We start from the raw sequence: 10,119 nt of genomic DNA, 5'->3' as shown, positions 1-10,119 counted from the left end.
AAAGGCATGAAGAGGTATAAAGCAATTACAGAGGAAACAAATCCTACTGTTACAAATCCAGTTGATGTGGAAAGTCTGCTGCAGAAAGAAGTAGCATGGAGAAATAAAAACCAGATAAAAAATGCAGCAGAAGAAAAGAACAAGAAAACCCTTTAAAAGGAAAATCCAGAAAATTACTATCTATATGATGGAGAGGAGGAAAATAAATCACTTTTCTTTTCATTTTATTTATTGAAAATTAAATAATTTCCTTTAAAAATCCCTTTTCTTCTCCATGTTATTTGTTTGAAAATTATGGCTGGAGATCATTAAGTAGAGAAAACGAAATTTGGGGTGAGAGGATAAAAACCCATGCTACATCATCTAATGATATTATTAAAAGGACTTTAAAACTATGTTTTTAAAACAAAACAAAACAAACATGATTTGTTGGCAAGCATTCTAGGCAATTTTGGGAACAGGAAGATAATATTGCAAGACCATTAGCCATTTTTTTTCTAGAATTTATGCAGAAGTCCTCATGATTGGACAAGGAAAGAAATTCAGAAGATTGATTGGTAAAGATAAACACAAAATCATACAATCTTAGTGTGCAAGTGGACCTTATAGATCTAGTCCAATCACATGATCTTGCTTTGAGGAAAGAGGCAGCGAGGTGATGTGCTTGGCCAGTCACACCTGAATCAGAATGTAGGGGTAACCCTTGACCTTCTCAGGCCGTCGCTGAGACTTCTGCCCGCACAATCCTCATACCTTCTGGCCTCTTCACAGAAGGAGAGAGCCTAAAGATGCATTGCTCTGTTCTCTGGATCCCTGTGAGATGATCTCATCAGTCAGTGAAAGGCAGGCAGGATTTGCCTGTAGGTCAGCTCAGAACTTATTCAGGTCAAGATTGCCACCTTTGTGCCCAGGGTCGCTTGCACCCAGAAAGCAACATAGAGCAGAGGGCAAAAAACTTCTACTGCCAAAGTGGGTCTGTGCACAGCTCCTAGGTCAACCTGCCGGGGGTTCAAATCTTGACTCTGCCTCTTGCAGGATATCTGACCTTGGGCAAGTCACCTAATGTCTGTGGGCTCTAGTCTCTTAATCTCCAAAGCAGGGATGATGATAGAATAGTAGGGTTGTTGTGAGGATTAAAGGAAGAATCCAGAAAAGCATTTATAATAATGTCTGGACCAAACTAAGCACTGGATAAGTGTTAAGTATGATTACATGAGTAATGTTTGCCATATGCCTCCTGCATGCTGCCTGACTAATCCCCCGGAACTTATCCCCATGGGTTAGCTGTACTTCTGCCCTCAAATTCCAGGCCTCTGATGGGATTGGGCCTTGGATGGGCACCAGCACACCATGTACATTTACTCGAGACTGAACCCTTTCTTCCTTCCCCTCAGGCATCGTTTGAGACCCTGCCTCCTGTCTGACTTCAAGTGTCCCCTGATGGTTAAAGCCAGCCTCTGGGTGCCAGGCCCATTCTCTGGACTGGAAGCCCTCAGATGCCTGTTTGTGGGACTCTGCCCCTGGGTAACTGTTGGATTGCATGGCTATTACTGCAGGGCAGCTCATTGCTGTCTTGTTCCCCTGCTCCCTTGCTTCTCCATCCTACCCCAGTCCAGTTGCTCATCTCCTCTCTCTACCAGCCTCTGCTGCCAAATCCTAGCACAAAATCCTTAGCTCTGTGTAAGAACCCCCCTGGCTCCTTAATTAAAACAAAAACCTTGATCTGCCAAGGTTGGTCTCAGAGGGAGGAGCTCATCTTGGTGAAGACCTCTCTGTCCCCCTCTTGTCCTGACATCTCCTCGCCTTGGGTAGCCCAGCAATCACTCCTGCCCCTGGAGACTGGTCTTCAGGGCTCCATGGTGCCTTACGGGGTTTCCCACATGTGGACAACTGCTTCCCTGAGCTTCCATCAGCATCCCCGGGATAGCTGGAACCTTCATCAGGACCCAGCTAAAGGCTCAGGCAACACAACAGCGGAGATGGCGCATCCTGTCCAGAGTCCACTTGAGGTTCTCCTCCTGCTTCTGTCTTGAGCACCACCCTTCCCTTTTCCATCAAACTGCATGATCTGCTTGAGCTCCAGAGCCAGGAAGAATCCACAGGTATGGGCTTCAGTAAAAAAGCTGGAGGAGGTGGAAGCTGACAGGCTGCTGGTCTGTCTAGGCCTTTTCTGGCTACCAATCCCCACTGCCTGGCTGGACAAGCCACGGCTCACTTTTGTCTTGGCTTATTTTGTACTTTGCACTTAAAATGCTATCCTATTTTTTAAAAAAATGATAGTGGAAAAGGAAAAGGTAGGAATCCTGTGATTTCAGTATCTAGAAAGAACAGCAGTTATAATTAACAACCAGTGAAAATACAGTTCCAGTTTAGAAAAGCCCCCAAAACCTGTTCCTTATAAATAAAAAAAGAAGCCCCCAAATATTAAAGTGATTGCTTTTCTTCTACAGTCTCAGTGCCCGGTCTTGCAAGTGAAGAGTCACTATTTATTGATTTTTTAGAGACAGGGTCTTGCCCTGTCACATAGGCTGGAGTTCAGTGGTACAATCATAGCTCACTGCATCCTTGCACTTCAGGGCTCAAGCAATCCTCCCACCTCAGCCTCCCGAGTTGCTGAAACTACAGGTGTGTGCCACCACACCCAGCTAATTTATTATTTTTCATAGAGATGGGGTCTCACTATGTTGCCCAGGCTGGTCTCAAGCTCCTGGCCTCAGGCGATCCTCCTGCTTCAGCGTCCCAAAGTGCTGAGATTACAGACATCACCACATTCAGCCAAGAGTCACTTAAACGTGTATTTTTTGTTACCTATGGTATTTTTTTAATCCTTAATAGTGTGACATGATTTGAAGAGCCTGACCACATCTAAAAATTGGGAAGTTTGCAACAGGCCATCAGGAGTACCTTTAGCTTAAAAGACTCCTCTAGGTCCTGGAAGGAAACTTTCAGGCTGTTGGTCTGATCCCCTGACACTAAAATTAAGACTTGGGCCACAAAGGAAGGAGATAAGGACCTCAGCCCCAGGAGGAAGGTATATTAAGAAGTCAGGAAATTCACCCAGCTCAGAGCCAAGGGCAGGCAGTGCAGCCTGGAGGTGGGGTAAGAGAGGGGCCTATTATTGTGCTGTTCAGCCTCGGAGCTTCCTGCCTCAACACATGCCTGCTTGACGCTCCTCAGGGAGTGTTGTAAGACTGAAAGCGCAGACTTCCTGGAGCACCCACGAGCGTTAGAACACTCAAGCAAGAGTTGAAACTGGAATTCAGGTCTGGAATCCAGCCTGGAATCCAGGTCCACTAGGGTATCCAAAGGAGCTGTCATCGTCTGCTCATGCTGGGACCTGCACTTGCGCCCAGAACACCCTGACAATTTCTGTCGGACTGTTCAACTCTCACCTACCGTGTGTGAGTGTGGGCCCAAGTGCCCTGTGCCCAGGAAGTCTTTCCTGAGCCCTCTGGCCAACCAGACCCTTCTCTCCTCTGGAATGTACAGTTCTGAATTTTTATCTTGTACTTCTTTGTATAGAAACTGTAGGGAACAGCCTGGGCAACATACTGAGACCCTGTCTCTACAAAGAAATTTTAAAAATTAGCCAGGGATGGTGGCACCCACCTGTAGTCCTAGCTACTCGGGAGGCTGAGTCAGGAGGATGACTTGAGCCGAGGAGGTTGAGGCTGCAGTGAGCTATGACTGTGCCACTGCACTCCAGCCTGGGCAACAGAGCAAGACCCTGTCTCTAAATAAATAAATATGAAAAAGAAAACTGTAGGGAACTGCAAGGAGATCTTTTGTCATTCAACTGCTTGTTTAAAAAGCAAATGTAATGGTGAATATACCAGTTAGGAATGCTTTTGGTTGCAAGAAACAGTACACCTGACTAACCGCAACTTAAGCAATAAAGACAAAATTTAATAATCTCACATAGTAAGGGGTCTGCAGAAGGCAGTTTCAGGTAGAATGAGGCAATTTCACAGTGTGCTGAAATGGCCAAGCATGCCCTTCCTGTCTTTCTGCCCTGCCAATTCTGATGTTACTTTGTGGTCACAAGGTGGCTTGTACAACTACAGTCAAGTCAGGAGGTGGGGCAAAGAAGTCCTCTCCTTGCTGAGTCCTATCTATTTATTAAGTCAGAGAAAATTCTGTCAAGGAGCTACCCAGAAGAACACCCTTTATATCTCATTGGCCAGAACTAGGTCACATATCAACTGGTCCATGTCAATGTTAGACCAATCATTGGCAAAGGGAAGTGGAATGAGCATGACTGGCCTAATCAGGATTATCCCCCGACACACGCACACACACACACACACTGGGCAGGGCACTCCGTCTCCTAGAACAAAGGATCTCCTTTCCCCTCCCACCAACCCGAACAATATGGGGGTGGGGGGCTGTTAGCAGCCAAGAGGAAAACAATTATCTTTTGTGTGCACAAAATCAGTGTCAGTCACAGTATCTCAACAGTCATTGATGAATGACACTGAAGAGCCATCAAAACTGGCCTTCCTACCACAAAGCACACATCATGTCACTCTCCATGGTAAAAACTGCAGAGTATCCATGTTGTGCCTATGACAGTGGGGAGAGCAGTGACCTTCGCTTGGAATCAGAAGAATGGATTACTTATTAGCTATGTGGGCAAATCAGTTTACTTTCTTGGGCCTCGGTTTTCTCATTGGTAGAAAATGAATGAGTTGGGTTTGCTTCATCCCTTTTGCTTCCAAAACCCTCTGGCTTCCAAGGCTTCCTCAAATCTGGTCAGACATCGACATTTAATCGTATTTTCTATTCATGTAATCCTGTCAGGAGTCTCACTTCCTTTCATGTAGTCCCTTCATTGCTCCACAACACAGCATGTTATTCATTCATTGATTCCACAGATGGTCACTGAGTGACTAGAAGTTCTAGACACAGGATGAGAGCAATTCTTTGGGAAATGGAGCAGCAACAATTCAGAGGGACTTGGGGCACTGGAGGACATACAAGAAGCCCCATACTACCTACTTGCAGGTTGCTTCATGAGAGAAAATAACCTATTTTTTTTTTTGAGTCACTATTTTTTTAGTGTCTCAGCCTGTATTATAACATTAAAAAGTCTCTCCTGGTTACTTGTTGTGAGCTTAATTGTGTCCCCTCAAAATTCGTATGTTGAAGCCCTGATCCCCAGTACCTCCAAATGTGACTGTATTTGTTTTGTTTGTTTGTTTGTTTGTTTTTGAGAGGGCGTCTCACTCTGTCACCCAGATTGGAGTGCCACGGCGCGATCTCGGCTCACTGCAACCTCCGCCTCCCAGGTTCAAGCGATTCTCCTGTCTCAGCCTCCCAAGTAGTGAGATTACAAGCACCTGCCACCATGCCTGGCTAATTTTTGTAGTTTAGTAGAGACAGGGGTTTCACCATGTTAGTCAGGCTGGTCTCGAACTCCTCACCTCAGATGATCTGCCTGCCTTGGCCTCCCAAAGTGCTGGGATTACAGGCATGAGCCACTGTGCCCGGACTGTGACTGTATTTGGAAATAAGAGGTCTTAGTCTGCTTGTGCTGCTATAACAGAACACCACAGGCTGGGTAATTTATAAAGAACAGAAATTTATTTCTCACAGTTCAAGAGGCTAGAAGTGCAAGATCCAGGTGCTAGCATTTGGTGTCAAGTGAGGGCTACATCCTCCAGAGGGGAGGAACTCCATGTCCTCACATGACAGAGGGTGGACAAAATACATTAAGCCTTATTTATTTATTTATTTATTTATTTATTTATTGAGACAGAGTCTTTCTCTGTCGCCCAGGCTGGAGTGCAGTGGTGCGATCTCAGCTTATTACAACCTCCATCTCCGGGGTTCAAGCGATTCTTCTGCCTCAGCCTCCCTAGCAGCTGGGATTACAAGTGCCCAGCACCACGCTTAGCTGATTTTTGTACTTTTAGTAGAGACAGGGTTTCACCATGTTGGCCACACTGGTCTCAAACTTCTAACCTCAGGTGATCTGCCTGTCTCGGCCTCCCAAAGTGCTGGGATTACAAGTGTGAGCCACTGCGCCCGGCTGAAGCCTTTTTTATAGGGGCTTTAATCCCATTCATGAAAGGAGGTGCCCTCATGATCTAATCACCTCTTAAAGGCCCCACCCCCAATACTGTCACATTGGCAACACCTGAATTTGGGAGGGGACATCTTCAAACCATAGCATACGATCTTTAAAGAGGTGATAATGAAGTGATTAAGACTGGCCCTAATCTAATCTAACTTGTCTTTATAAGAAGAGGAAATTTGAACACAGGTACAGAGGAAAGACGATGTGAAGACACAGGGAGGAGATGGCCATCTAAAAGCTGAGGAGAAGAGAAAAACATGCCTGCCAACACCCACATCTTGGGTTTTTAGCCTTTAGAACCATGAGTGAATAGATTTCTGTGAAGCCGCTCAATCCATAGTACTTTGTCATGCGGCCCTAGTGAACACCACTCCCGCCTATTTACTTTCTTAATTGTTAAAATTAGAAGTTTATCTTGTAATCAATAACATACTACTTAAATCTTAATTTTATAATGTTTACACTTTTGTTAAAGGTTTACTAAGCGTAGAAAACATGTCTTAAACTTTTTAAGGATTTCCATTGTTAGTGTGATTTTGAAACAAAAGCTAGACAGTCCTTTAGTAGGAGTGATAAAGAAAAGAAAAAATGCAGAGGAGACAAAAATTAACAAAGGGGCCAAATCTACTGATACAGTCCAGAGTTTGTAAAAATCATTAAAAAACCCTCTGGACTAAAGTATGCAATAATTTTGAAAATTTAGATTACATTGACAATGATTTATAAAAAAGTACAAAATTGGACTGAATAGATGTCTAAATGAAAATGACAGATGGGATTTATATCAAAGAATTTTCCTCCCTTAACACATTAAAAGAAAATCACAAAACCACCCCAAAATTCATTAATAGCACATAGGCAATGATGGAATTGTACCTTAATGAAACACACCTCAAATATTAGTAGCCAAGGAACTTCTGGAGCAGAGTTGGAAAGCACAGAAAGACTAAGCTTCTAATCCTACCCCTATGCTCCAAAACCATGCTGGTGAGTAGAAAAATCCTAAGAATTCTCATTAACGCCTCTCACTAATACCCACTGGAGAGGAACAAGTTGTGTGGGTGTCTTAATCTTTTTCCTCTTCTGTCTGATGAATAGTAGCAATACAAGTGAACATATCACAAGAAAAAAGCCCCCAAATCTGAGACAGTCCTCACATGGGCATTGGGAGTCCTGGTATGAGCATTTTAACAAAATCTCAGAAGAGAGAAAAGGTTCACATATTCTAAAAAATACCACTTAGAACCACAGATAAACTCTTCCTTTCCAACTATCCCTTTTCATATTAAAATATATAGAAAATATGAAATATTCAATCCACAAACTATAACTCGGAGGGGAAAATTTGTTTTTAAATATAGTGGAAAAGGAATTCCAAAAAAGTCATCACATTGTATTAGAGAAAATAGAAGGTCTGGACAGAATTGTTTGTTCAAGATGAAAAGAAACAGCCTTATAACTAGGCAAAGATGCTGCAAGAAGGGGGAAGGAAGAAAGAGAAGGAAGGAAGGAAGGAAGGAGAGAGAGAAAGAGAGAGAGAAAGGAAGGAAGAAAGGAAAGAGAGAGAGAAAGAGAGAAAGAAAGGAAGGAAGGAAAGAAGGAAGGAAAGAAGGAAGGAAGGAAAGAGAGAGAGAAAGAGAAAGAAAGAAAAGAAGGAAGGAAGGAGAAAGAAGAAAGAAAAAAGAGAAAAGAAAAGCAAACAGGCAAATAAGCGCAAGACTGGCAAAGAACTTACAAGAAAACTTTTCTCAAATAAAAGAAGAAAATTCTTCCCAATCTCTTTACACTAGAAAGTAATTTTTTAAAGACCATTATATTTAATAAAATAAGAGCTCAAGAATGATATGATACGGTAAATGCGACAGAGATGATGCTATGGCTTCACCAAATCTTGTGTCGTTTTCTTCTTCCTGGGCACACAGGCATTTTGCATTCCCTTGAACCCTACCATCTGACCCAAAAGTGTATATTCTAGCAATAAATCTAATTGCTAGGTGAACATTCCTGGCCAATTCAAGACAACGCCAGGCCAGCAAGTGTGTGTAAATTCTTTGTGCTGTTATTTCTCCTACCTGGGCAACTTAGAAACCATCAGCTCCATGTGGTATAGCGTTGAGGTTCCATGTGGCATAGCTTTATGATGCAAGTACCCTGGACTCTGTGTTATCTCTTGGAAACGAGCTGCTCTGGAGAGCTGTCAGCCCTCACCCAGTTGTGCATGAAAACAAACAAACAACAACAACAACAACAAACTCATTGTGATAAGACACTGAAAAGTTGTGGTTAGATTTGTTACTGTAGCATAACCTAATTCATCCTGACTAATATTATGAAACAACAGAATGAAATAAAGGAGTTTGCAGACCTGAGGAAAACAACTGAATGTCCAAACCGTATCATTATATAAGAGATGTAGAGAACTGGTATAATTTTTTCCTTAAATGTTTGGTAGAAATCGCCAGTGAACCTACCCGAGCCTGGTGCTTTCTGTTTTGGAAGGTAACCAATTATTGACTCAATTATTTAATAGATGTAGGCCTATTCAGATCATCCATTTCTTCTTGTGTGGCTTTTGGCAGACTGTGTCTTTCAGGAACTAGTTCATTTTATCTAAATTATCAAATTAGTGGGCATAGAATTATTCATAGTATTCCTTTATTATCCCTTAAATGTCCATGGAATCTGTAGCAATGTCCCCGCTTTCATTTCTGATATTAGTGATTTGTGTCCTCTCTCTTTTTTTATAGTTAGTTTAGCTGAAAACTTATCAATCATATTGAACTTTTCAAAAAACCACGTTTTGGTTTCATTGATTTTGTCTATTGATTTCCTGTTTTTTATTTCATCGACTTCGGCTCTACTCATTTATTTTCCACTTAATTTGGATTTAATTTGCTTTTTTTTTTTTTTTAAAGTTTCCTAAGTTGGAAGCTTAGATTTTTAAATTTTAGGTATTTTTTCTTTTCTAATATATACATTCAGTGCTATACATTTCTAAGTACTGTTTTTGCCTGTTCCCACAAATTTTGGTAAGTCATGTTTTCATTTTCATTTAAGTCAAAACATTTTAAAATTTCTCTTGAGATTTCATCTTTGACCCATGTGTTATTTAGAAGTGTGTGGTTTAATCTCCTTGTATTTTTGTATTTTCTGGTTATCTTTCCACTAGTGATTTCTAGTTTAATTCTACTGTGGTCTGAGAGCAGACATTGTGTAATTTCTGCTCTTCTAAATTTGTGAAGGTGCATTTTATGTCCCAGGATGTGGCATCTTGGTGAACGTTCCACATGAGCTTGAGAAGCATGCATCTTCTGCTGTTGCTGGAGCATAGCATTTATAGATATCCATTATATCCAGGCAACTGGTTGTCTTGTTGAGTTCAGCCACATCCTTACTGACTTTTTGCCTGCTGAGTCCGTCCATTTCTGGAAGAGGGATGTTGAAGTCTCCAACCATAATAGTGGATTTATCTAGTTCTTCTTGTAGATCTATCAGTTTTTGCCCCATGTAATTTTTTTATTATTTATTTATTTATTTATTTATTTTTTTTTTGAGACAGAGTCTGGCTCTTTTGCCCAGACTGGAGTGCAATGGTGCCATCTCAGCTCACTGCAACCTCTGCCTCCCAGGTCCAAGCGATTCTTCTGTATCAGCCTCCCAAGTAGCTGGGATTACAGGCACACCACCATACCTGGCTAATTTTTGTATTTTTAGTAGAGACAGGGTGTCACCATGTTGGCTAGGCTGGTCTTGAACTCCTGACCTCAAGTGATCCACCTGCCTCCAAAGTGCTGACATTATAGGCGTGAGCCACTGCCCCGGGCCTGCCTCATATAATTTGATGGTGTCTTTTTAGGTGCATACATGTTAAGGATTACTATGTCTTTTTGGAGAATCAATCCCTTTATTATTGTGTAATGGCTATCTTGATCCCTGAGAGTTTTCCTTGCTTTGAAGTCTGAAATTAACATAACTACTCCTGCATTCTATTGATTAGTGTTAATATGGCGTATGTTTCTTCATCCACTTACTTTTAATTT

This window comes from Rhinopithecus bieti, unplaced genomic scaffold (genome assembly GCF_001698545.2).
Source record: "Rhinopithecus bieti isolate Rb0 unplaced genomic scaffold, ASM169854v2 scaffold_28547, whole genome shotgun sequence".
NCBI lineage: Eukaryota > Metazoa > Chordata > Mammalia > Primates > Cercopithecidae > Rhinopithecus > Rhinopithecus bieti.
This window is presented reverse-complemented; position numbering follows the sequence as displayed.